The sequence below is a fragment of the Myxocyprinus asiaticus genome, chromosome 10 (genome assembly GCF_019703515.2).
Source record: "Myxocyprinus asiaticus isolate MX2 ecotype Aquarium Trade chromosome 10, UBuf_Myxa_2, whole genome shotgun sequence".
NCBI lineage: Eukaryota > Metazoa > Chordata > Actinopteri > Cypriniformes > Catostomidae > Myxocyprinus > Myxocyprinus asiaticus.
In genome coordinates this window covers 44809285-44836289 of record NC_059353.1, presented here as the reverse complement: position 1 = coordinate 44836289, position 27005 = coordinate 44809285, and the positions used below count along the sequence as shown (strand labels likewise).

The 27005-nt window shown below is 38.3% G+C and overlaps 1 protein-coding gene across 2 annotated transcripts in view; it reads left to right on the top strand.

Moving 5' to 3' along the window:
- The window catches only part of LOC127447372 (histone deacetylase 4-like), a 293038-nt gene that overhangs the window by 85410 nt on the left and 180623 nt on the right, over positions 1-27005 (top strand). The window lies entirely within an intron of this gene.

Here is a 27005-nt window from a genome sequence, read left to right as displayed (position 1 = left end):
GGTGATTAAGATCTTATAAAAGCTCTGGTGATTAACAACATCATAAAACAACAGATCTCTTTTCCACAGAGATGTTTAGAGTTCGTGCAAGGACCAGCCATTGCCGCAGCTGTCTGTGGAATGAGGACTGCGCTGCGCTTAGCTGCTGTGTTTTTTTTAAAATCGTACGCCGCTAAAAAGTTGCTAAATGAGGACTACAGCTACCACAATCATGGAAGTTTATGTGCCTGATGAAATGGACAACAGTTGTAGGCTTGTTAAGCAACTTGTTAGTAACTTTTTGTTTTAAACACGGGGCTTCAAAATTCACATTTTAGGTATGACTGTTTAATTTATGCCGTAGAACAGAAGGTTGAAGTCTCAAGTAATTTTAACCACATTCCTTATATTATTCATAAATCCGAAGCTGACATAAAACCCTTCGTGGATTAGTCTTCTGGGTTAGCCTACCAACTGATGTCAAGACAAAACTGCTCTATTGCACAAATCTACGGTTAGATTTTATTTTTTCGATTTAGCATTCCATTTAGCGTGCTTGTAGCTGATGCTTCACTTAATAGAGCTCATTGCATTGGTCAACGTTCATGCAAGTCATGTGAAAGAGCCTTCAGAGGCACTCTTTATAGTTTGTTGCAAGACGGAATCTTATGAAAGCTGGTTTCTCATTTTTGGTTCTCACCGTTGTGGAGTAAAGGTGATCTTTCCACTGTCATTTTCTCACCTCGTCATGTTGGAAGTTCAAAATGAGACCCGATCCTGAGGGATATGTGTGGAAACCAAAACAGGGCTGTTATTGTTTCGTAGACCATCATGAAAAATAAGCGTTGAGTCTTTTATGACAGGAAGTGAGAGAGCTGTGTTGTATCACTGCTACGAGTTGCCATGGTGCTGAGTGTTGCGCGTAGGAAGAGCTTCGGAAAAAGGCAAGTTGGCTGTGCCCCCTCTCCATCCTGAATTGCTTGTGTTGTTCTGCAGCTAAACTTCATTAATGCTCGCTCATGGTGCTGGGAAAGGAAATGGCCAGGCTTTTAAACAAGCCAAACATGTTGGTGTTACGAGTCAGAGTTCATCCTTCCTGCTGCTAGAGGAGATGGCCTGAGTCAACGGTGCTGGAAGTTAGTCCAACTGCTAAATTCAACACAGGGTCATACCCGTCACTGCAGAACACCCAACATGATCCATTAGTATTCGTTGGTATTGTATACGTTTGCATATACAACGAAACTTACAATATCAATGTATTGACAGCATCTAAAATGAAAATAATTTTACGAATGAACAAATTTAGAGTCATACAAATGTCAATATATGCATTATATAAAGTATTCGTTAATATTTTTACGTTTTGAAAGCTGTAGATACGTTAGGTCTGCCAGTCGATTACAGTTTTTAATCAAATTACATGATGTGCCAATTGATTTATCAGATTAATCACATATCAGCATTTACTGAGAAAGGCCCCCAAATAAAGATAATTTAGTATCTTACAATTTAAATAATTATAAATACATATTATAATGCAAATCATTTAAATTCATTACATCCTATACATATATTGTTGCAGCAGACATGTAAAGCATTTCGACAATACAAAAAGTGGCTTTAAAAGTCGAAATATTGATTGTTTTATTTCCATATCATTGAACATAACCCTATTACTGGCCTAATTCTCTCTGCACTATTTTTAATTATTGTTCTACACCGATCAGTCGCAACATTAAATCCACCTGCCTAATATTGTGTAGGTCCCCCTCATGCCACCAAAACAGCACCAACCCATATCTCAGAATAGCTTTCTGAGATTCTATACTTCTCGCCACAATTGTACAGAGTGGTTATCTGAGTTACCATAGACTTTGTCAGTTCGAACCAGTCTGGCCATTCTCTGTTGACCTCTCTCATCAACAAGGCGTTTCCATCCACAGAACTGCTGCTCACTGGATATTTTTTTGTTTTTTGGCACCATTCTGAATAAACTCTAGAGACTGTTGTGTGCGAAAATCCCAGGAGATCAGCAGTTACAGAAATATTCAAACCAGCCCGTCTGGCACCAACAATCATCCATGCAATTATCTAAGCAGCCAATCGTGTGGCTGCAGTGCATAAAATCATTCAGATACGGGTCAGGATCTTCAGTTAATGTTCACATCAACCGTCAGAATGGGAAAAAAATGTGATCTCAATGATTTGGACCGTGGCATGATTGTTGATGCGAGATAGACTCCTTTGGAGCATCTCACTTTGGTTGTCACATCTCAATCATTTTTAGCATCTATAGTCACATAGGCTTTGTTTCTACGATGATGCATCAAGTTAAACAAAGTTTTAAACTTTAAAAAACACGTCTCGAGATTCAAGAATTCTGTTCTGCTCCATTCAGTTGTCTTTGAGTGCAAGAACGCACAGATCAGGGGCATGATTCATTTGCGTACATTTTTTTAATGTTTTATCTTTTAAATAATTAATCACAGAAAGTTAAAGCATTAGATTGACAGCCCTAGTAAAAAATCTTTACATTTTAGATGCTGTCAAAACATTCATATTGTACATTTCAGCATCTATCCAAGCGAAACACGTACGAAAATGTACGTGTAAATATTACATACAAATAACTAAAAATAATAATGAGATAAAAAAATTAAATAAAAAAAAGGAGATGAAACCATGGGGTTAAGGTTTGTCTGTTTAGCATCAGTATTTTTCAGCTGTTTCGCTTCCAGCCCCTGCTGGTAGATGGTGTAACTACACAATTGTCCAGGCGAAAAGCCTGTTTTTCCAATTACAGCTATTCAGAGGTAGGTTTTCAAATAAACAAAATATTTGTTGCTTGCAAAACGTTTTTTTTATTTTTTATTTATTATATTAAAGTAGATGTCTCACCAGTGACACGTTATGTTGGCATGACAAATCCAACATACTGTTGCTCTACAAAATTGGATTTGACTTTTCCAAAATCCCATAACCAAGACTAAACTTTCTGACTCGTAACTCCTCTTAGAGCTTTCAAGCTACATCAACCAAATTTAGCACAGACCTTCAGACTGTTCTGACTTGAGTTGCTTTATCTTTTCTAATTGATCAGATAATACGGTTTTCCAGTAACAGACCTTTAAAATGGCCAAAAACGTACACATGCTAAAGACCTTAAGCTGCTATCTCTCTCTCTCTCTCTCTCTCTCTCTCTCCTCTCCTCTCTGTACGTCATTCTATCTATCTGTCAGTCTGTCTGGCCTCTATAATGTAAACTTTCAGACAAGGCTTTACTTCATGCGCTATTCTGGTGTTGAATGTGGCAGCCGAGCAACTGCCATTGAAATGAATGGGAATGCTAACTGAAAGCTCTCTCCAGTTACTTTAGACCTCCTCAAATGAAACAGCTAATCATTTTGTTGCACTGTAAATCTTAAGCTTGGTTCTCCCGGCACCTGCTGCAGTGTGGATTTGATGCAACTGGAGGGGCCTCTGTTGTCAGATGGGTTCCAGATTTCATGAGTTCACTGCAAGCTCAACCAAAGCCCTTCTGGGCCCATTTACGGCACGAATATGGAAATGCAGACAAACAAATTTTAGGTGTGATTCTTGCAAAAGTTCTCCGCCTTTGTCACCTTGTTAGTGGAGATGTGAAATTGCTATGAATTGGAGCAACTACTTGTTACATGCGCTTCTGGGGAAAATATGAGAATAAATAAATTGGCAAGAGAAAATGGAGGAATTTGTATTTATGTATGGGTTAAACTATATTTGCATTTCCTACATACAAAACCTGTGCTTGCAAGGCAGAGAACGTATAGTAGAATATTAGACTGGATTTATATACATTTTGCAAAGATGCATTTTTGTGGCCAAGTGTAAATGAAATGCGCATACCCAGTCAGACAGCAATGCGATCAATCAAAACGTATGAAGTGGCAAAGTGCAAATAGGCCCTGTTAGACTAAAAAAAGAAAAAAATGTGTGAGACAGGTCCTGTTTTGCCTGTTATCACATGTCCTGCACTGGCTGCCAAAAGCAGTGTTATGCAAAAGGCAGGGAGGAACAAGAGAGTCTGGGAAGGTACAGGTTTGACGTCAGAGATACCCACATGTAAGAATCGCTTAATATCTGGTAATTAGCTGGAATGTGCTGGTTTATTGTACAACGTTTCAGTTCTGTTAGCTCTCCAAACCTGCCTCTTTGTTTCCGACAATGCTCCTTTTCCTCCATTTGGAAAGTGATTCTTTTAAAAGATATTGGGGTGTTGAAGGGGTGAAAAGTACCACATTATCAGTGATAATAGTTTCAAGTGTTTTGTCTCTCTCTACCTCTGCCAAAATAAAACAACAAAAGGGTAAGTAAATAATGACACAATTTTCATTTTGGCTGAGCTATTCCTTTAATAGTTCAACAGATTTTGCTTTGCCACCCTCTCCAGCAGTATTTAAAGAACTTTTCATTTTTTTACTGGCAGCCTGATAGAGTTTAAAAGCTTTACATCGATGAAGAGGCTGCATGCCAGCCAGTTCCCCCCTGTCCTGCTACACACTTTCAGAAACCTTTTATAGTGTCTGGCAGGGCATTTCCAGGTACTCCTGACCAAAAACCATCAGACTCTCCAGTCCTTATCCATAATGTATGTTCTTTCTCTTTAACAGTTTATAAGCTGCCATTTAAATAATGAATATAGCCTTCTGCCTGATGATAGACACTTTAATGTAATATAACACTCAGATCGGTAATATCTTTTGTTATGCATGAAATAGTGATGGCAGCTTTTCTCTTATTATGGATGGGCTAAGATGTTCGACTAGTCCATTACAACCACTGACCAACAACTACCTAGTTGGTTAGTGGGTTTGACTAGTGATTTAATCTTGATTTTTTTTATTGATTCTTAGTGCACTTTCTTAGTGCGATGCTTTAAAGGAGGTGAATGAAGAGACAACAACTCAGAGAGGGTATTTAACGTGCTGCTAGTGTAAACTTTACGCAAGTACGCAATCACAGGCGCTCCTTGCAAAGCAAGCTTGATTTTTGAGGTTGTTGCGTTTCAGAATGTGTCAGAACACAATTTATAGCGCAACGCAAGTATGTGTTGCATTCTCAATGTTGCCACAAGGGGTGCTATAGCGGGCAGTAGTGTAAACTTGCTTCTTCTATGGTCAGTTTTCTCTTTCAGGTGAGCTATTTCATGGTGGAGCACCAAATTGAGAATAATCTTGCTGAGCTAGTTAGATTTTATAAATATGTTTATTGCTAGCTACCTGAATAGTGACATATCCGATATAATGGAGCAGATATTTGAAGGTAACTCTCGCCCTTTTGAGTACTGAGGTTTGTTACCACCACAGTAATGCAAGAATGCTTGTTAAGTATGTACAATGGGATTGCGCTCTTGCAAATGAGTTGGCCAAGTATTCACATCTGCATTTACTTTCATACGCAGAGTATGTTTCTATCCTTACAGTAACTGTTGAACTGTCATCATGCTTAAAATTACAGCCCAATTTACCACCTTTATTTTTTGTCATCGCAGTCAGTAATGTTGCAGATTGAAAGGTAAACATCAGAGCATCTTTTTGTAGCTCAGCAGACAATGGTGCAGTGGTGGATTGTGTCTATTGAGTGTTGATTTCAAGCTATGTTATTACCTAGTTGGTGAGATGCAATGCTGGAAAGTAAATAAAGCCCATCTTTTAATCTCCGTGACAACGAGCTTATAGCTAACTTGCTAACCACGTAGCTGCTTTCATACATTGTCAGCTGAGTTGAAGCTAATGTGTAAACATGTATTCAACAAACTGTTTTGTTCAGGATTCGCAGTTTGTTACCCCCTTCAACTGAACAATTCCAGTCGTTGCATTTACAAAATGTAATATTTAAAAGTCTGATTTTCCACCGTTGAAAGTTTCCCCCTAACTTGTATAGCAGAATACGGTGTAACACCGCTGCCGCTGTTTATCTCTTGACTCGGCAGGTGTAAATGCTTCTTATTTTACAACCTGCCCTTAATTGAATGGCAGTATTAAAATAGTCAGCATTTGACTGATACTAAACAGTACTACTGATGTTTATTTAGCTATTTATTTTATTTTTATTTATTCTTTATTTAAATAGTCAGCATTTGACTGATTCTAAACAGTACTGATGTTTATTTAGCTATTTATATTATTTTTATTCTTTATTTAAATGATCAGTGATTGACTGATACTAAACATTCAGTACTGATTTTTATTTAGTTATAATTTTAATTTATTATTTATTTAAATGGTCAGCCATTGACTGATACTAAACATACTGTACTGATTTTTATTTAGTTATAATTTTAATTTATTATTTATTTAAATGGCCAGCCATTGAGTGATACTGAACATACAGTACTGATGTTTATTTAGCTGTTTATTGTATTTTTATTTAGTCTTTATTTTCTCAGTGTTCATTTCTATAATTGGTTGACAATGTATAATAATGTCTTTGATAAAAAATATTTAATAAAGCAGCCTTCTGAGTACCTTTGCATAGTGCAAAATTGGTGCACAATCCACATAGAAAAGGTCTGTTTTCATTCCAGTTCAAAAATTTTATATATGGCCACCATACCGGTAATCTGTGAATTTCCCCCCTCTAAAATCGGTATCGGGCTCAAAAATCCCATATCGGTCGGGCTCTAGTAGTTTGCACATCCCTATTATGAGAATTTTAAGTATTAGTTCACCCAAAAATGAAATTTTTTCATTGTTTTGTTTTGTTTATCTAAAAAAGGTCCGCCACAGTGATTCTGGCAACAGAACACAACACAGCTGCATAAAAACCATAGAGCAGAACTTACTAAACATGTCTGGAGAGTTTGTTGTCGAAGCATTTATGCATTTCTGTGCTCAGCCTTTTTTTTTTTTTTTTTGAAAGGTTTTGGACTGGTGCCAGTTCACAGTGGACAGAGTTACCCGTAACTACTGTTTAGGACAAAAACTCTGATTACCATAGAAAATATATCTTATATTGCGTGTCGTTTGACCTCAGGTTAGGGTCGCTGTCGCTGTGGAGTACTAGTTTTTGCAAGGGGGCTGCACAGGAGATCAATGGTTAGTGAATATTTTCATGAAATAATACATTCGATTTTGGGTTGTTACTCACCAAACCTTATCGTACGCTTTCATAACAATCATGAGTCTCATGGAATAATTTATTAGACTTTTGAATTATTCTTTTGTGTTCTTTTGAAGCTTGAAGAGGGGCTCACCATAAACTGCCATTGGATGACATCACTGAGCACAAAATTTTTTCACAATTTCTCCCTTTGTTTTAAGAAAAAGAAAGAAAGTCCTATAGGGTTATAACAACACAGGGGTGAGTAAACAATTATTGAATTTTCATTTTTGGGTGATCTATCCCTTTAAAGAACTTTTGCATGAGTGAATCTGTGCCATTGAAAGACAAGCAGTCCATTCCCCCAGGATGCCTTGCCGTACAGCGGAAGCGGAGCCGCAGACTGGAGTGCAAGCAAAAATAGGAGGGTAGCATTTTTAATTAGTTTATTTTAGGGCCCACATGCTTTCCCATGAGGCGGCGGGCTGGTTATTAATGGAGACGAGTGGAACACTGGGATTTGGGGCAATTGCAGCATGTATGTGTGTTTGAGGGTTTGGGTGAACTATTTCTTTAACTATGCTATGGATATCCAGACTCGCTGTTATACTTTGATTGCTCTCATCCTGCCATTACATACACCATATACAGGCTCTTTAGACATTCAACAATTATCACAGGATTGTTACCTCTCATCAGGATGACTGTCAGGGCTATTCACCCTGGACCATGCCATTATCTAATGCTGCATCCCTGAGGCTGCACAGTGAACATTATGCACCCTCTTAGATAGAGCATGGCTTAGTTTTACAGCAGAATGCACCAACAGAGACAGAAGCAGTGAAATTCAATATGAAGTGGCGTTAATTGTCTGGATGACACAGCTAAGTGCTGAATCTTTTAATCAGTGCTTTGATTAGACAGCAGATGGTAGACTGCATCTTTTGAGAGGACTTTAGATTAGAAAGCCCACCAGCAAAGGCCTATCAGCCCTGAGCATAGATAAGGTGGCACTGATACATTCCAGCACTGATATAGACATGGGGTTTATCTCAATCATGGATTAATCTGAGGCATGTGGTGACCATACGGATGAAAGGCCTCTCGAGCTTCAGAGACTCATGTACTGTGGTGATATGATGTCAGACATATCAACATCTGTGGTTTATGTAAGTTTCTCAGTGATCTCTGAAATTAAATGGATTGTAGTCCATCAAACCAATAAAAATCCAATTGAATCAATTAAAAACATTGTTATTCCCTCACCAATATGTGAGCATGAGCATGTCCTTTGCACTCAAAAAAATAGCTCTTTGGCTGAACTTTATTCAATTGTGGACAGTGATTCCTTATGTTTGAAATGCGTTTTCATAACTTAAAATTACTATGTAATCTCAGCACAAACACTTTGTGTCAAAAGAACCTAGCTGAATTGGGTAAACCCAACAAAATTAGTGTCAGTGTTGCTCTATTATTTCTTTATGTGCTAACTAGTGAATACATGCTGGTTGGAAGCACTATAGAGTGTGGTTTAGTAACTATGCTATGGTTAGCACAGAAATTGCTCAACGAAGCGAGCAATCAATTTCATGTGCAACATCTACCTGTCTTTATCGCTTGCTCAAACTCCACTCTTCACCATAATGGTAACCCACAAAAATCTCAACAAAACATTAAACACTAACACATATCACCCTTTATATTCATCTAGCACAAAAACGCATAAAATAACACTTAATTTTAACATTTACTCTCCCTATTGAGTCCCCTGCAAAACATGCTGGGAAATCCCCTGTCCAGTTTCATTAATGCTAAATTAACCCCACAAAAATCATTTAAGCAGTCCAAACTCAAATGGATTAAGTAAACTTTCATTTTGAAAATGTAAATGGATATAACACAGTGAAAGCAAGTTGTGACAAAATGTTCTTGCATTGTGTTGATTTAGTTCATTTTAATTAAGTAAATTGAACAAGCAGCAAAAATCTTTATTTGAGTGTCATAGTTTTTTGGAATAGTTCACCCAAAAGTGAGATTTCTGTCATCATTTTCTCACACTCATTTCATTCCAAACACAAATGCTTTTTTTTTTTTTGTTCTGTGCAGCACAAAATGAGACATTTTGAAGAATAGAACGCTCCTCCTTTTGGCAGTTTATAGTGACCACTGCTGTCAAACAGGACAAAAAATAGTAAGACCATTTAACTCATAAACAATATTCAAAGTCTTTTAAAGCCAAATGATTGTGTGAGGAACAGACTGAAATGTAAATCGTTCTCTCTCTAAAAATCTTCCATTTTTGCTGCATTCTTAATTCTTGTTGCAACAGGTTTGACGTCATTGACACCAAACACCACTGGTTTTTGCGCTTGTCGCTACTGAAAGTGACATGCAGAATGGAGAACAACATTTTAAAGCTGTAGTGGAGGGGAAGATTTTCGGTGAATAGTGACTTAAATTTGGTTCTGTTCCTCACACAAAGCTATCACATGGCTTTAGAAGATGCAGAATAAAGCGATCGAGTCGTATGGAATACTTTTATGCCTTTTTTTTTTTTTTTGTCCTTTTTGAACTTCATTGTATGTAAAAGACATTCTTCAAAATGTCTCCTTTTGTGTTTAACTCAATAAAATAACAGCATACGGAAGGTAAGGAAGGAGTGAGTGACTGAAACATCTGACTCATCCATCCTGTTTGTCATACACAAAGGTGAACCGTCCTGCTGAAATCCTAATGGCACTCATTTTCTTATTCACACTACACACACATTCACGTAGCAGCCATGTGCACCCACCTGTGATACACCTGTTCCCTTCCCACTTTTCCCAGTTCCCAATTCATAGTCCCAACGTATATTTTTTCTCCTGATTCACTCTGAAATACGTCACATTGTGAAAGTTCCTGTAAATGGGTTGCAATTTCTTTTTGACCAACTTTTGCTGCAACGCACTCTAACGTAGACACCCGTTGACAAATGAGAATTTCAGAGAGGGTCCCGTTGTGCTTCTTGAAGTCCAATTCGTTATTTTCCTGCTTGATTTCCACTCTTTCAAAGTGCACCTTTTGCGTTCCTATTTGTCAAGCGCTCTGTCAGAGCTTCAGTTTGTTAGCTCCCTTACTGTGCAATCTGCATGCAGGACACATACAAAACTGTAGATTTCAGCCTCCTGCCTCAGTCAAGCCCTGGGGGCAAAAAAACACCAGCCTAGTTTTAACGAAGATACAGTTGCTTTATGACGTTTGTGTGCAATCTGTACTTTTATCTTTTTGTGAAAGGAGCTTTAAAACAGCATGTTTACAGCCTTGATTGTGTTCTAATTATCTTCTCAGTTGCGTTTTTGACGGGTTCAACTTCCTCTTGAGACAGGCCCACAACTTGTAGATTTAGTTGCAACAGACTCCCTTTTCTGGATGTTTCTATCCCAGGGTGCAGGACAACAGCAGAGCATGCAATAGGAGGATGATCATAGGCAGAAGACTGTCTTTGACACTAACACAGGAACAGTGAGATCTGTCACGATGTGCATGGATGAAAACGTTCAATCCATCGATGAAAGGGTCTGGGTTGTTTACATCGTGTACGCCATTTGATTCCAGCCAATTCCTGTCTTTTAACTACAAGGTTTCCTCAGCCATGGAATATCAGAGAATTTATTGTTATTTCTGTGCCACTAGTTTTCTGAAAACACCCTTCTACTTCTATTGATCGAACCAACAGCTATTCCACCCAAAGTTCAAGCTATTGGTTGAGCCAATTTTGTTTTGTTAGGCTGGACTGGCCGCTTGAAACAAGACGAGAAATTTTGCAAGTGCTACAGATTCCACAGACAGTGTTTACACTTTCCGGGGAAATCAACCTACAAATGGTTTACTTGGAATTGTTTCTGCATATTAAGTTAGGATGGGTGAAAGTATTTGAACACCAAAACATTACACACATATGCTTTAAAAGAAAATTCTAGGCTTAGAAAAGTCATAAAAGTCTCCTGGCTGCCACTGGGTGTTTGCTAAGAGTTTTATGTAGCTTATGTTGCAGGAAGAATGCTGGAAATGCTTATTGGTTGTGCTTTCCAAGGCATTACTATTTCTATTGTTCATATTCTGGGTTAGGAATTTGAACAGTACCCAAACTTTGAGTATTAAACTTCAGTGCCAACACCGCCTACACTGTTTGTGCTATTGACATGAATGTAAAATGTTTCCCAGTGTATTTATCATTTCTAGAAGGGAGGCGTCTAAATTCTCTCCATCAGTAACAGAAGCAGTGTCTCTCTAGCTTTAACCTATTCTATTTACAGTCTTGTAATGCAGCAAGGTTATGTCATCACTTCCTCTAGGGGTACCTCTAGGAAAACACTTCAATCCCACTGGGAGCGTTCGCTGCTGGTCAGCCCACTTGTGAAGACTGACAGCTGAACTTAAGTCAGCAGTGCTTTTAACAGTTTTGGGGGCTGATGTAATGTTTATATCTTCGTGCCGCTTTGATAAACTGGACATGCCCTAGGGAAGATCGGGTTTGGATGGTGCAGCTGGTGCCGTACTTTGTTGAGTATCTCTGGGGGAAACCTTTGTAGATGAGCACATATTTGCCACTGACCCTTATCTTGAGGCATTCATAGATTAGACAGGCCTGGGAATTTATCTTAATGCATACTAGAGGGACAGCAATACTTTTTTGTTAATTAAAGCAGTTCTTTCATTCTTTTGTATGTCCTTGTTTGCCTGTGGCTTCCACCACTAAATCACTTTTGTGAAATGAATACAGGAGGGAGCCACTAAATCTGATGATTTTGGCTGGATTATTTGGTGTTTGCAGAGTGTTGAACACACTATAAATCAGTCTTAGCTCTCATCACAGGTCTCTCTTGCAGAGCTCAGATCCTTCGTAAGCATTTAGATTTATTGTAAGTGTGAGAGAGAGTATTTTCCCATATTCTAAACTATATTGAAGCCCTGAGGCGGCCCTCTTGTGGTGCAGATCCCCTTGTCTGTCTCTACATTCCAAAAGACCTGTTTCCTGCAGGTCCAGAGACTCTCTGAGAGCAAAAACATTCTTTGAAGGCTGCTTTTGAAAAGGAGTCGGAGAGTCCCTGAAGGTGGTTTGTGCACACAAGCATTTTATGATGGTGATCAGAACGATGACAAGTGGAACTGCTCTAAAATTGCCCATACTGTCCGTTCACTGTGCTAATGCTCATGCCGGAAACTGTGCCGTTTTCTTAAGCGAGCCTGGCTCACTTATTTACTTTGATTACATCTTCTTCTAGCGCGTCTTCGTGACAGCAACGGCTTAACTGTGAGTGTTGCCACGTTGTAGGGCTGTCAACAGGGCTGAGAAAGTAAATTCAAATTTTTTTACTGAAATATTACCAAAATTCAAATTATATTCAAACATTATTTCAGGTAGGGGGAACAATCTACAAGACATCTGTTTTTTTTTTTTTTTTCAACATTGTCTCCTACATCCACAAAAGGGTGTAACAATTCAATATAAACCATTCAGCCCCATGTTATAGTGATTGTTTATTGCAAAGAACATATCTGGGTGTTGATAGTCAAATGGTTTAGCTAGTTCATATTCTCAAATATTAAGTAAAAAAGTAAAACGAAAAAAGAAACACTTCAATAGATGGTTCTATGTTAACTCAGTGTTGCACAGTAGTCTATACCGGTGCCATAGTACTACCACAGACTCAAGCTTCATAATACCGGTGGTACCACAATGTTGTTCATTAAATACAGTTGTATGGATGTACCTAATGCATTTTTCAGCGAGACGCTGATAAGAGAGCTAGGCATAGTCAAGACAAAATGGCCAAAGACCTTCACCTCTGGGGAGCCGTTCACTCCGAACACTTCTGTCTTTTTTATGTAAGCTAGACAGATGTCTTTGATCATTACGTTGTGTCTCGCTGCAGTAACCTTTTTTTTTTTCAGTGTCTCGTGCTGTAGCAATGCATTTTTTTAGATGCTGTGTCAATTTAAATGGCAATTCAACCTTTTAAACACACCTCAAGACATCGGCGTTCTTTTTTTATTAGTTTCCTGCATCTGTTTTAGCCAAATAATGTAAGTCATCATCAGTGCTTGGAACACATCCAAAATTCTACTGCTCATTTTAGCATTCAAATGTGGATTTTTATCTTAAATTCGATGAATATTCAAATTTTCGAATTTTTTTTTGACAGCCTTACCACCTCGTGGACCCACTATTTAGTGCAAATAATTCCAGGCGCATATGCATTCTGCAGGTTTAGAGTATGTACGGTTAGAAAAATCGGGCTGCACGCATTCAGTGCTTGAGCACTTTGCTCATAACGAAATTTTTTGTCACCTGTCCTGTACACAGACACCTAGCGTTCATGTCTGACCAAAATATATTTTGGGCTCCATGATCATAGATACCTGGATTTTGTAATTGTGATTTTGTAGGTCTTGAAAGTCATCGAAATTAGAGGAACAGTTCACCCAAAAATTATTTATTATTTGCATCAAACCAGTATGACTTTTTTTATTTTACATTTTTAAAAATCTACTCGTCTTTTTGCCATATAATAAGTCAATGGTGAATCTGGGCTGTCAACCATAAAAACCATAAAATCACAGTAAAAGTAGTTGATTAACGCACTGTTTTGTGGACTCATGCACATTATCTTTTATTAAAATGCCATGACTTTCGGTCACGAGAGAACCAATGAGGTTTGATGTTATTGACATAGTCCCCATGTTTTATTATACAGGAGTTTATCAATGATTTAAGAGTGAATAATAACTTTTTAAAAAACAAAATTGGTCTGCTAATCACACAAAGTGATCATATGGTTTAAGAAGACTTATCAAGTCATATCAATTACTTTTACAGTGGTATATTCAACACTAAAATGTATTTTGTCTGGCTAGTAATTGCTCTTGAGTTTTGAATTTCAATTTTAAAAAAAGAAATCCTTATCAGTTAATGATTTCTGTGGATCTTCTAGTACCTTTTATTTGGAGATCTCCATTAACATCTCGTTCCTCTCTTTTTCTTTCTGCCACTCCCTTTTAACAACCTCCTTCTCTCCACTCCTCTCATTTCTCATGTCTGTCACCTCCCAGCTGGAGTCTCTCAGCTCTCCTGTCACATCAGTCTTCTGCTGGACAGCAGTTTTGGGCTTGTGGGACACTTGGAAAGAAGTTGGAGTGTGGCTCTGTTGCTCTGAAGATGTTTTTGCTAAGCAGCTAAAATAGCCCTGAGAGGAGGTTTTGAGAGATCCCTGCATAACAAGCCTACAGTACAGTGACGGTGCTCCGGGTGGCACATTTTGTCATTCTGTGTTTGGCAGTCTCTCTCTTGGGACTCATAAAGACCTCTAACCTTTTTTTTCCCAGCCCTACTTGGATTTCAAAACTATCCATGTTTGTAGTAGGGCTGCCTGCTTAAAATGGCCTGTATCTGTTTCCCAGCCTTGAGCAGAGCCACGGGAGATGGATTTGAGTGTTATATGATGGGAAAAGGAGGAGCGTAGGACTGAGATCTCTGGCAAATATAGTATATCAAATAGTATATAACACAAATGTGTGTGCCGAGTATCAGACTGACAAAGAACGCAACAGTATTGTTTTGGAAGAAAAAAATCCCATTCATTTTGTCCATAGGGGCATTCATTTTTAACAATATACTTTTAGATATAGACCTACCATGAGCTCCAGGTTTGTTAATTGTTGGTCCTTATGTTTAAAGCGTTCAGACAGCGTTATTTCAACTATAAAAAAAAAAAACACACACAAAAAAACATTTTAATTGCAGAATTCCTGGCAAAATAAAAACTACACTACCCGTGATCCTAAAAGGAAAGATCCACCAATCAGAGAGTCACTGCTAACGAGCTCAGCAGCGACCGCCCACTCCCATGACGCACTGGGAATGATGTAATCAAGTCGGCCTCCCTTCACTCTCAAACTACTCATACTGTTGTCACTTGTCATCTGTTGCAGGGCTCCCTGTTCTTCTGTTCTATTTTCAAAATGAATGTTTGGGAGTATAAAATGTATATTTCCTGTTGACACACTAAAGCTGAAGATATAAATAACCATCTTGAGACATAAGTTTTTGTGAAATGTTTTATGTGCCTTTTGCACAGTACTGTATATCAGGATTATATCGTCCATCAGTCGCCCAGCTTTCTATACCGTATATCATTTTAATTCGGAACATGCGATTCAGTTTCAGAGTAAATATTGGCTATTGCTGTGCTTCACATCCCTGCCGTTATTTTGCATCTGTCTGATTGCGTATGGTTTTTTCTTCTATGATATGTTATGGCTGATGCTCTTTCTCAGAATAGTATGATGAACAATTATCAACTTTTGTGTACTGAGAGTTGTATTAGACTGAGAATGGTGTTCAAGGCTGCAGGTGTGCATGCCAAGCATTGCTGTGTGTGTTTGTGTGTGTGCATGTGTGAGCCATAGCTTGGTGTTCATACACCGGGTGTGTGCTTGGTCAATCTCAGCAGGTGACAGGCTGCTGGCAGGTGCCAAACCCCCATCACACACCCTCTTTCTTATTTCCTGCCAAACTCTTGTCTCCTGCCAGCACACGGGATCTTGGCACATGGGTCCTCTGCACTGTATCACAGTCTGCTCAACACCCTCTGTATTGATAGGCTGTTTTACAAGAGGTTACCCATTGAATGGATGGTCCGTGATCCAGACATTTCTTTTAGAACCTGATTGTTTCTGGTATTAATGAGGGTGATCCATTTGTAGGTGGAAAGCACTACATACAGGTGTTTGGGACCATTCACACTGAACACATTTTTGCGTCCATCTGCGCTGCTTTTTAATTGTTTCTCTATGTACACATGCACATTTCTATTTAAATGGTATTTGACCATCCGTCACATCTAGCTGTTCTTCAGCGTCATGCAGCAGAGCCACATTTTTAAAATGCTGTGGGGGCATTCTTGACTGGTTTCATAACATTCACCTGTTTTGCTATTTGTGATCATATGTGCTCACGTAACGATGTATTAAACACAGGGAACCCTATAGGAAACAAGTAACAGAGCCTCTTTGTGACCATTTATTGAGTATGCTAAAATATCTCTGATACATTTTTTCTCTCTGGCTGTCTAACTGTTGTGGTGTACTCTTGTATACACACGCTAACACAAACCGGCCCCTGGAGAGACAGGGTGAGGTGACATAAAAGCAACCGGTCACCAGCAGCCTGTAAACTCTATTTTTAGCTTTGTGCCTCAGGTCGTTCCTGAATCAGACCTTATTTCCTTAAATATTCCTGTCATTGGACCTCTCTGTGGAACAGATAGGATGTGTTAAGCCTTCAGGATGAGCTGCTACATGTCAGCAATGAGCTTATATTTAAAAACATTTTGAGTCATTTGTAGATGAGGGCGTAATTACAGTTGCCCCTGTGTGTGTTTGTGCAAATGGCTCTGGCAATTTTTTTGCTGTAGGAACTTCTCTTCAATACATGCAGATGTTTTTGGTATGGTTGAGCAGTTTTGCTCTTCTGAGATTTAGGCTGTGTTCCTAAATCTAGTGAGCTGCCCACTTAGGGGCCGTTCAGACTGAATATGTTATTGGTTATCAGATTTATGATAAAGTGCCAAACATGTCCCTTGGCATTTCAGTCATGAAAAAGATTTCAGATAGTCAAGAAAACCCATCTAAAAGGCATAATTCTATAACCTAACCTTTTATAAAATAATATGAAATGGTTTGACTATATTGTTTTACACATAATAGCTTCTATATTGTTTTTTTTTTTAGAATATATTTAAATTTGTCAACTGCCTGAAAAAACATTGTCCCCTTCATATGGTACACCACTTCTGTGATATTTACAGTTATTTATGTGTTTATTTTTTACTCATTTTGTTTTTTCAGGTCAAACGGAAGTGCAAGAAAAGTGTGCAAAAAAAAATCATTGAAATAATTTACTCTAACATAACCCTAACCGCCGCTGAAAATGTTTTAATGCCATAAAAACATGTTTCTAAAATTTTCTCGGCCTCACGTGAAGCCCTGCCCACTGATAGATAAGCCTGCGCTGCACACATGGATATTTACATATCGCGACATACACAATATAGCAAAATCTCTATCGATTGACACTATATCGTTGCCACAATATATATCGTCATATCGCCCAGCCCTACATTGATGTTACTTTGTTTAATGTTCATGTGAAATATTTTTATTGGGGAAAAAATATATATATATATATATATATACAGTTGTGCTCAAAAGTTTGCATACCCTGGCAGAAATTGTGAAATTTTGGCATTAATTTTGAAAATATGACTGATCACTGGTCTTTTATTTAAGGATAGTGATCATATGAAGCCATTTATTATCACATAGTTGTTTGGCTCCATTTTAAATCATAATGATAACAGAAATCACACAAATGGCCCTGATCAAAAGTGTACATACCCTTGAATGTTTGGCCTTGTTACAGACATACAAGGTGACACACACAGGTTTAAATTGCAATTAAATGTTAATTTCCCACACCTGTGGCTTTTTAAATTGCAATTAGTGCCTGTGTATATATAATCAATGAGTTTGTTAGCTCTCACGTGGATGCACTGAGCAGGCTAGATACTGAGCCATGGGGAGCAGAAAAGAACTGTCAAAAGACCTGCGTAACAAGGTAATGGAACTTTATAAAGATGGAAAAGGACATAAAAAGATATCTAAAGGCTTGAAAATGCCAGTCAGTACTGTTCAATCACTTATTAAGAAGTGGAAAATTCGGGGATATCTTGATACCAAGCCAAGGTCAGGTAGACCAAGAAAGATTTCAGCCACAACTGCCAGAAGAATTGTTCGGGATACAAAGAAAACCCCACAGGTAACCTCAGGAGAAATACAGGCTGCTCTTGAAAAAGACGGTGTGGTTGTTTCAAGGAGCACAATATGATGATACTTGAACAAAAATGAGCTGCATGGTCGAGTTGCCAGAAAGAAGCCTTTACTGCGCCAATGCCACAAATAAACCCGGTTATAATATGCCCGACAACACCTTGACACGCCTCACAGCTTCTGACACACTGTAATTTGGAGTGACGAGACCAAAATAGAGCTTTATGGTCACAACCATAAGCGCTATGTTTGGAGAGGGGAAGGCCTATAGTGAAAAGAATACCATCCCCACTGTGAAGCACGTTGGTGGCTCACTGGTGTTTTGGGGGTGTGTGAGCTCTAAAGGCACGGGGAATCTTGTGAAAATTGATGGCAAGATGAATGCAGCATGTTATCAGAAAATACTGGCAGACAATTTGCATTCTTCTGCACGAAAGCTGCGCATGGGACGCTCTTGGACTTTCCAGCACAACAATGACCCTAAGCACAAGGCCAAGTTGACCCTCCAGTGGTTACAGCAGAAAAAGGTGAAGGTTCTGGAATGGCCATCACAGTCTCCTGACCTTAATATCATCGAGCCACTCTGGGGAGATCTCAAATGTGCAGTTCATGCAAGACGACCAAAGACTTTGCATGACCTGGAGGCATTTTGCCAAGACGAATGGGCAGCTATACCACCTGCAAGAATTTGGGGCCTCACAGACAACTATTACAAAAGACTGCACGCTGTCATTGATGCTAAAGGGGGCAATAGACAGTATTAAGAATTAATGGTATGCAGACTTTTGAACAGGGGTCATTACATTTTTTTCTTTGTTGCCATGTTTTGTTTTATGATTGTGCCATTCTGTTATAACCTACAGATGAATAAGAATCCCATAAGAAATAAAAGAAATGTGTTTTGCCTGCTCACTCATGTTTTCTTTAAAAATGGTACATACTGTATATTACCAATTCTCCAAGGGTATGCAAACTTTTGAGCACAACTGTATATATTGGTATTTTTTAATGCTATTTTCTATTGATTTTAGTCTGACCAGTGGTGTATGTTTTGTGATGCTATTGACACCATCTTAGAAAATTCATCTTTGAAGATAATTTGTCACTGGTGTTATTGTCACTGGTGTTACAACCCTTGCTTTGTTCGTTAAACAAAATAAAATAAAGAACAACAGTCAAGTTGTCCTTTATGAATAAAAATAATGTCAAGATGTTAGCACAACAAATAGAGCAGAACGAAGGTGTTTCGAGACATTCTTTTAACAGTTGAAGTTCTTTTTAACCTGACACGCCATCTAAACAAAGCTTCGCTCCTGTGTGAGAAGCTAAATATACAGCAAGATGTGGCGTAACGGTCAAAGACCTCTGTTTAGCGCATGTTTACATGTTTTTTTCCTGTTCCGGTTCCTGCCTGCACACTGCACGAGTCTGTTTGTTTGTAGCTTGCTAGCCTGCTTAGCATTACTTATTCCTCTATGTTGATAATTTTATCCTTTGCCATTTCACCATGTGCTTCATTTTTTTCAGCTTTTCTACTGTTTCAACTGCATGTATTTTACTGCATGCACCCGTTTTCTTTTGCTTTTTTTCTGCTTGTCTATATCTCGCATTTCGACTGCATGCATTCGTTTCCTCTGTGTTTTACTTACGGATTATTGCATCAGTCTCAAACATCTGCTGATCAGGAACCTCCACAACAACAGCAAACAATTGCATGAGGTATTCACATCGATCATAAACAGTCACCGTTCAAGAAGAACCATAACAACAACAACAAACAACTGAGGTAAGTCATGGCTCATGACCACTCATGTTATTGCTTCTGCATTGCATGCCACATGTTTACTGTAGCTTCTTCTGTCAGCCGTGAGGGATTTACATGTGATAAATGTAAGGAATTAGTCCAGCTGATGGAGAAGGTTAATGAGTTAGAGACACATCTGAAGGCTAGTGGAGGTCAGTGAGAAAGAGAAGCCAGAAGATACTGTTTCGGATGCAGGTAGAACAGCAACCTAATGCCCCAGTATAGTGACGGGGACACTATACTGTAAAAAGGCACCGTCCTTCGGATGAGACATTAAACTGAGGTCCTGACTCTCTGTGGTCATTAAAAATCCTAGAGCACTTCTTGTAAAGAGTAGGTGTGTAACTCTGGTGTCCTGGATAAATTCCCCCCATTGGCCCATTTCAATCATGGCCTCCTAATAATCCCCATCCACTAATTGGCTCTATAGCTCTACTCTCTCCTCTCCACCAATAGCTGGTGTGTGGTGAGCGTACTGGTGCACTATGGCTGCCGTCGCATCATCCAGGTGGATGCTGCACACTGGTGGTGGTTGAGGAGAGTTCCCTGTTCACTGTGTAAAGCAATTTGAATGTAGTGTCAGAAAAGCGCTATATAAATGTAACATTCATTCATTCTTTCATTCACCACTCTCCCTTTCCTTTTAGGGTTTCCAATCGATTCTCCCCACTCAGTGATGCACCCACTGAGAATCATATTGAAAGAGCCTTAGGAATAGGTGATTCTGTTGTAAGGAACGTGGAAATAGAGACTCCAGCCGCTATTGTTAAATGCATTTCTGGGGCTCGAGTGTCTGACATCAGGTCAAATTTACAAGTGCTGGCTAATGCTAAATGTAGATTTTCTAAAAATTGTTATTGATGTTGGCACTAACGATGTCCAGCTTCGCCAGTCAGAGATCACTAGAGATAATGATAAAGAGGTGTGTGAACTTGGAAAAACGATGTCAGACACCGTAATATGCTCTGGCCCCCTCCCTGCTCGTCATTGTGACAAGGTTTATAGTAGATTAGTGTCACTGAATGGCTGGATGTCTGAGTGGTGTCCGAAAAATAGTATAGGATTTATAGTCAATTGGAAGAGTTTTTGGGGTAGACTGACCTACTAAATAGAGACGGACTCCATCCCTCCAGGGAAGGTGCCGCTCTCCTCTCTAGTAATTTGGCTCATAGTCTTAATAGTGATAGTATTTGACTAACTGGGGCCCAGGTCAGGAAGCAGACAAACTGGCTAACCGAACGTCTGCAAGCTTCCTGGAGACATCACACAGGTCACATAAACTACAACACATAGAGATTGTAGGACCTAGATATCACATAGAGACTGTGTCTGTTCCCCGAACTACCAAACACAAACCCCTCACTAAATCATTTAGAAAAAAATTTATTACGGTAAAACTTGAAAATAACACACAAAAAAAAAAAAAAAATTAAGATAAACATCATATAAAGGTAGGGCTATTAAACATTAGATCACTTTCATCCAAAGCACTAATTGTAAATGAAATTATTACAGATCATAGTTTGGATGCGCTCTGTTTGACTGAAATCTGACTTCAACCGGGTGAATATATTAGTTTAAATGAATCTACTCCTCCAGGTTATTGTTATAAACATGAGCCTCGTCTGAAAGGTTGAGGAGGAGATGTTGCTGCAATTTACAGTGACGTTTTTGGTGTTACTCAGAGGATAGGATAGAAATTTAAGTCTTTTGAACTAATCATGCTTAATGTTACACCTTCAGATACAAATAAAAAATCTCTGTTGCCTTTTGCCCTTGCTACAGTATATACAGTAGATCACCTGGGCCGTATTCTGATTTCCTTGGTGAATCTAGTAGTCACTGTGGATAGAGCTTTAATTGTTGGTGACTTCAGCATTCACATAGATAATGAGAATGACACATTGGGATTAGCATTTATTGATATTCTTAACTCTCTTGGAGTCAGACAAAATGTGACAGGACAAACTCATCGCCATAATCATATGCTAGATTGAATTCTGTCATATGGAGTTGATGTTGATACTATAGAAATTCTGCCGCAGAGCGATGACATCTCATATCATTCCTTGTTACTCAATCTACACTATGCTATCATTCAGGTAGAACTATTCTTTCAACCACTAAAGATAGCTTCACTGATAATCTTCCAGATTTATCTCATATACTCAGTAAGTCACAAAGTATAGAAGAACTTGATGTAATAACAGAAAATATAAATACAGGCTACCCTAGCATTCTTGACAGCGTCGCCCCCTATCGATGAAAGAAAATTAAAGAAAAAAGCCCCACACCATGGTACAATGATCACACTCGTGCTCTCAAGAGCGCAGCTCGGAAAATGAAGCACAAGTGGAAGAATACAAAATTAGAGGTATTTTGCGGTGCATGGAAGGATAGTGTCTGTAGCTACAGACAGGCACTAAAAGCTGCCAGGTCAGATATTCCATCGCAGCACAATAGTAATGACTTCATGAATTTCTTTACTGATAAAATTGAAATCATCAGAAATAAAATTGGAATTATGCAATTGTCTGTCATAGTACCTCAGAAAACAGTGTCTCATAACTTTCCTCACGAGCAACTTCAATCCTTTGCTGTCATAGCTCTTCATGACCTAACAAAACTTATCGAAACATCGAAAGCCACAACATGTATGTTAGATTCAATACCAACAAAGCTCTTAAAAGAGATATTCCCTGTAATCTCAGAACCTCCTCTTAATATTATTAACTCTTCGCTATCCTTAGGACATGTCCCAAGAAACTTTAAAAGGGCAGTTATCAAACCGCTTATTAAGAAGCCACAATTTGATCCTGGTGAATTGACTAATTATAGACCGATTTAGTATATATTAACAATTTTAGTCAAGATTTACGCCCCATCACAGTACAAAGACTGCACTTATCAGTAGTAGTTACAAATGACTTGCTGTTATCATCTGATTGTGGCTGCATTTCGCTTTTAGATCTTAGTGCTGCCTTCGACACCATAGATCACAACATTCTCTTGAATAAGCTTAACAATTATGTTGGCATTTGTGGACTTGCATTAGCATGGTTTAGATCCTATTTAGCAGACTGCTACCACTTTGTCTGTGTAAATGAGGAATTGTCAGATCAAACAAAAGTTAAGTATGGAGTGCCACTGGGATCAGTTTTAGGGCCTCTGCTATTCTCCTTATATATGCTTCCCCTTGGAGATATTATCAGGAATCATGGAATAAGTTTCCACTGTTCTTGGGTATCATCGGCAGAAACCCGACGAAATTTCACAATTCTCCAAATTAGCAGTGTGTATCAATGACATCAAAGATTGGATGGCCATACATTTTCTTCTACTCAACTCCAACAAAACAGAGGTACTAACTATTGGACCAAAAACCTTTAAAAATAAGCCACTAAACATATTTTGACTCTCGATGGATGTAATGTTACACTGTCTTCTACAGGGAAGAACTTAGGTATTTGATACCAATCTGTCCTTTGAAAATCTAATTTCCAATGTTTGTAGAACAGCACTCTTCGACCTCAGAAATATTGCTAAGTTACGACACATGCTCTCTGTTGCTGATACCGAAAAACTAATTCATGCGTTCATGACCTCAAGACTAGATTATACTAATGCATTACTGGGAGGATGTCCAGCAAGTTCAATAAATAAACTTCAATTGGTTCAAAATACAACAGCAAGAGTGCTGATTAGAACCAAGGAATATGATCATATTAGCCCCATTTCATCACCGTTACATTGGATACCTGTTAAATTAAGTATTAAATTAAAATGTTTGTTAACTACGTACAAAGCTTTAAATGGTCTAGCTCCGCAGTAATTAATTGATACCATGCTATATTCAATCACGTTCATTACGATCACAAAATTCTGGCTTGTTAATAGTTCCTAGAAAATCAAAATCCACAAAAGGAGGTAGACCCTTTTCCTTTTTGGCTCCTAAACTATGGAATAGTTTCCCTAACACTGTTCAGGACACAGACACACTCACTCAGTTTAAGTCTAGACTAAAGACTCATCTATTTAGCCAGTCATACACCTAATTTATCAATCGACTCACAATTAGGCTGCTTTAGTTAGGTCTGCTGGAATCAGAAATATTTATTATGATCTGAAACTCTGCAAAAAATTGTATGGCATCTACGCTAATATTATTCTATTTGTTTCCTTGTCTCAACCTCGGGATTCATATTTCGAGTTTACTAGAGCCGGCCAGATCCTGCTTTGTTCCTGCTTGGTGTCGGACTCCACTGATATGTGTCTCTGAGTGATGACGACTAAATGCAGCTGGTACTAGCCAGACATCACTTCAGTCAATTACAGTGGACTTCAGGGGATGAACTGATGCCAACTCCAACCATAAGACATGGGATACTTCATATGCCACTTCCTGAACCTTGGATTTAGCAAAATAGACTGCCGGTTGAACTGCGATGCACCTCACTGATCTCTGCCTGCATCACCTTGGTCTATATGGACTAAACTCTTAAAATGAAATACATAGACTATCAATTATTTGCCAAGAATAGCCTTCATCAGCCAACTAACAGAGGACAATGCATCTATGTGAACTTCTGCAGTTAATCCAACTTCAAAGACATTAGTTATTAATCTTACAGTTCTTACAAAATTTTTGTTTATACACTGACCCTTAACACTTACTTAGTTCTCTCATTTTAAAGCATGACTCACACTGCACACAAATAATTAATATTGGCATTATGTTTATGCTGGTTAGCAAGAGGGGAACTGGCCCCTACAGTGAGCCTGGTTTCTCCCAGTTTTTTTTTTTTAGTTTTTTTTTTTTTTACACAATTCACAATCATATTTAATCAAACTACACAATGATGACTCTAAGACTTTATAAATATTACAGTTTCATTTTCTGTTAATGCATGATTTTCTGTAAAGCTGCTTTGAAACAATGTGTGTTGTGAAAAGCGCTGTACAAATAAAAATGACTTAACTAGAGAAACAATTGAAAAACATTACAGACAGAAGCAGAAATGTTTTTGTTTTGAATGCAGTTCAGTGAAGGCTGTTCCTTTTTAAAATATCTGTTAGTTAAATTCTAATGCAACATTGCCTGTAGTTTGTAGTGGAGAAGGCAATCCCATAATGCATTGCAACGTGAACTCAGTAAAAGTATCCTACTAAGATAGCGGACGAAGAGAGAGCTATTATATTCGTAATTCAGTAGATGAAGTGAAAAGTATTGTAAAAAAAAAAAAAAATCTAATTTAAATCTAATTAAAATTTGGATATTTTAACCAATATTTGTTTGTGCTAAATGTTTTTATTCTTATTAGAGCATTCACAATGCTACCGCTAAACAAATGCAACAGTGTTTGACCCCTTTTGTTTGTGGAAGTATTTTTACCATAATTTTTTTCCACAGGGATTTCATAAAGTCTTGGAATTGTCATGAAAGTGGGTGGTCACCGTAGGGCTCGTTTGGGGCGCTTTGCTGCGATTCTCTTATTTATGAGGTTCCATTTCAGTTTGGATGCTGCTTTAGAAGGTAGCTGCCTATGTAGGCAATAGACAGCAAGGCAGCTCACTAGGTTTTGGAATAGAGCCTCAGTCTGGTTTCTGGGAGGTTCTGGCTTTCTTGTTTTGAAGTTGGTGTGTGAGAAAGATTTGGAGCTGAACTTTTTCTGGATGCATACTGAATGTGCATGTTTTGAAGCTGATAAGTTCTCTCCCTTCGTAGCTTCTTTGGTACTGTAAACATGCTCTGAGTTTTGTTATGATACAGTGGCTCAAATCCAGTGAATACATGGACTATTTTTACCACTTTATTATGAGAACCAGATTATGTCCACTTGCTGTTTTTTGCCAAACACAGATCACAACATATGTCATGATTCAGATGCATCACAATATCTTATCTCTGTAATACTATTTCATGGTTTCAAGGTTTTAACTCCCATTTGAACCTGTGAGTCCAAACGATCCAAAACCTAATCAAGATGAGGCTCTTCAGAAGAAATAATTTCCCAGAGGTGCCTTTCAAAATTTCATTTGAATCTCACACACTCACTGCTCTTGATGTTTTTTCAATGTTAAAAATTGATATGCAGAAACGACTGTAAGTAAGCAATTAGTATATTGATTTCTCTGAAAAGTTTTGACACTGTGGCTCTGTGGTGCTATCAAAACATTGCTCTATTTGAGCATTCTATCCAGCCAGACACTGTAAAATTGGCATGAGTTTGGGTTGGGACAATCGGTATTCAAACAAAACTGTTTAAAAACAGTTATACCATGGGGCTTTTGAATGCTTGTTTTTAATTGGTTGACGGATGTTCTAAGGTGTGCAATAATTTTTCAGTAAACGCACGGTTATGACGTAGTTTCAGGTCTTGACCGCATAACGGTTACATTTCACTTTGCCAAATTATTTAATTTATTTTAGCAGGCTACCATAGCAAACTAGATTAAAACAAAGATGCTGGATAAGTACATTGGATAAAATAACAAACAATGTCTATAATATCCTAAATTTATTTCAGTTTCTGTTGAAAAGCGCCCTTTCGCTCCCCTTCACTCTCATCGCAGCCACACATGCTGACACACACACATACACACACACATATAGACTCGTCACGACCAACAAACAGAGCCTTGATGTCAGTGAACCCCTGCAACTTGATCAATACAACAGTTTCTATATTATCCGAAATAACTTTTAATATCTGTGGAAAGCACCCTCGCGCTTTCCCTTACCCTCTCTTTCGCTCTGACACACGGAAACACACACACACACATGCACTTGTTACTCCAGTAAGTGCTTAAAAGAAGCACAAGCCTCCGTTACTAGTTATTAAGTGCTGTTTTCAAACTAGCAACTAAGGCTTGGGCTGTATTGAAGCAAGATGCTGAATTAGGGCTGGGCGATATGGCAAAAAAATAAACTCGATTTTTTTCAAACTTAAGGATGATTTACGATTCTCGATTCGATTTTCCTACATTTGAAGGTATTTTTCAAAAAAGTAACTCCAACAAGATTCAAATAACATGTTCCTTATTAGAATGCAAGGCAACCTACAGTTGTGCTCAAAAGTTTGCATACCCTTGGAGAATTGGTAATATATGTACCATTTTTAAAGAAAACATGAGTGAGCAGGCAAAACACATTTCTTTTATTTCTTATGGGATTTATATTCAACTGTTGGTTATAACAGAATGGCACAATCATAAAACAAAACATGGCAACAAAGAAAAAAATGAAATGACCCCTGTTCAAAAGTCT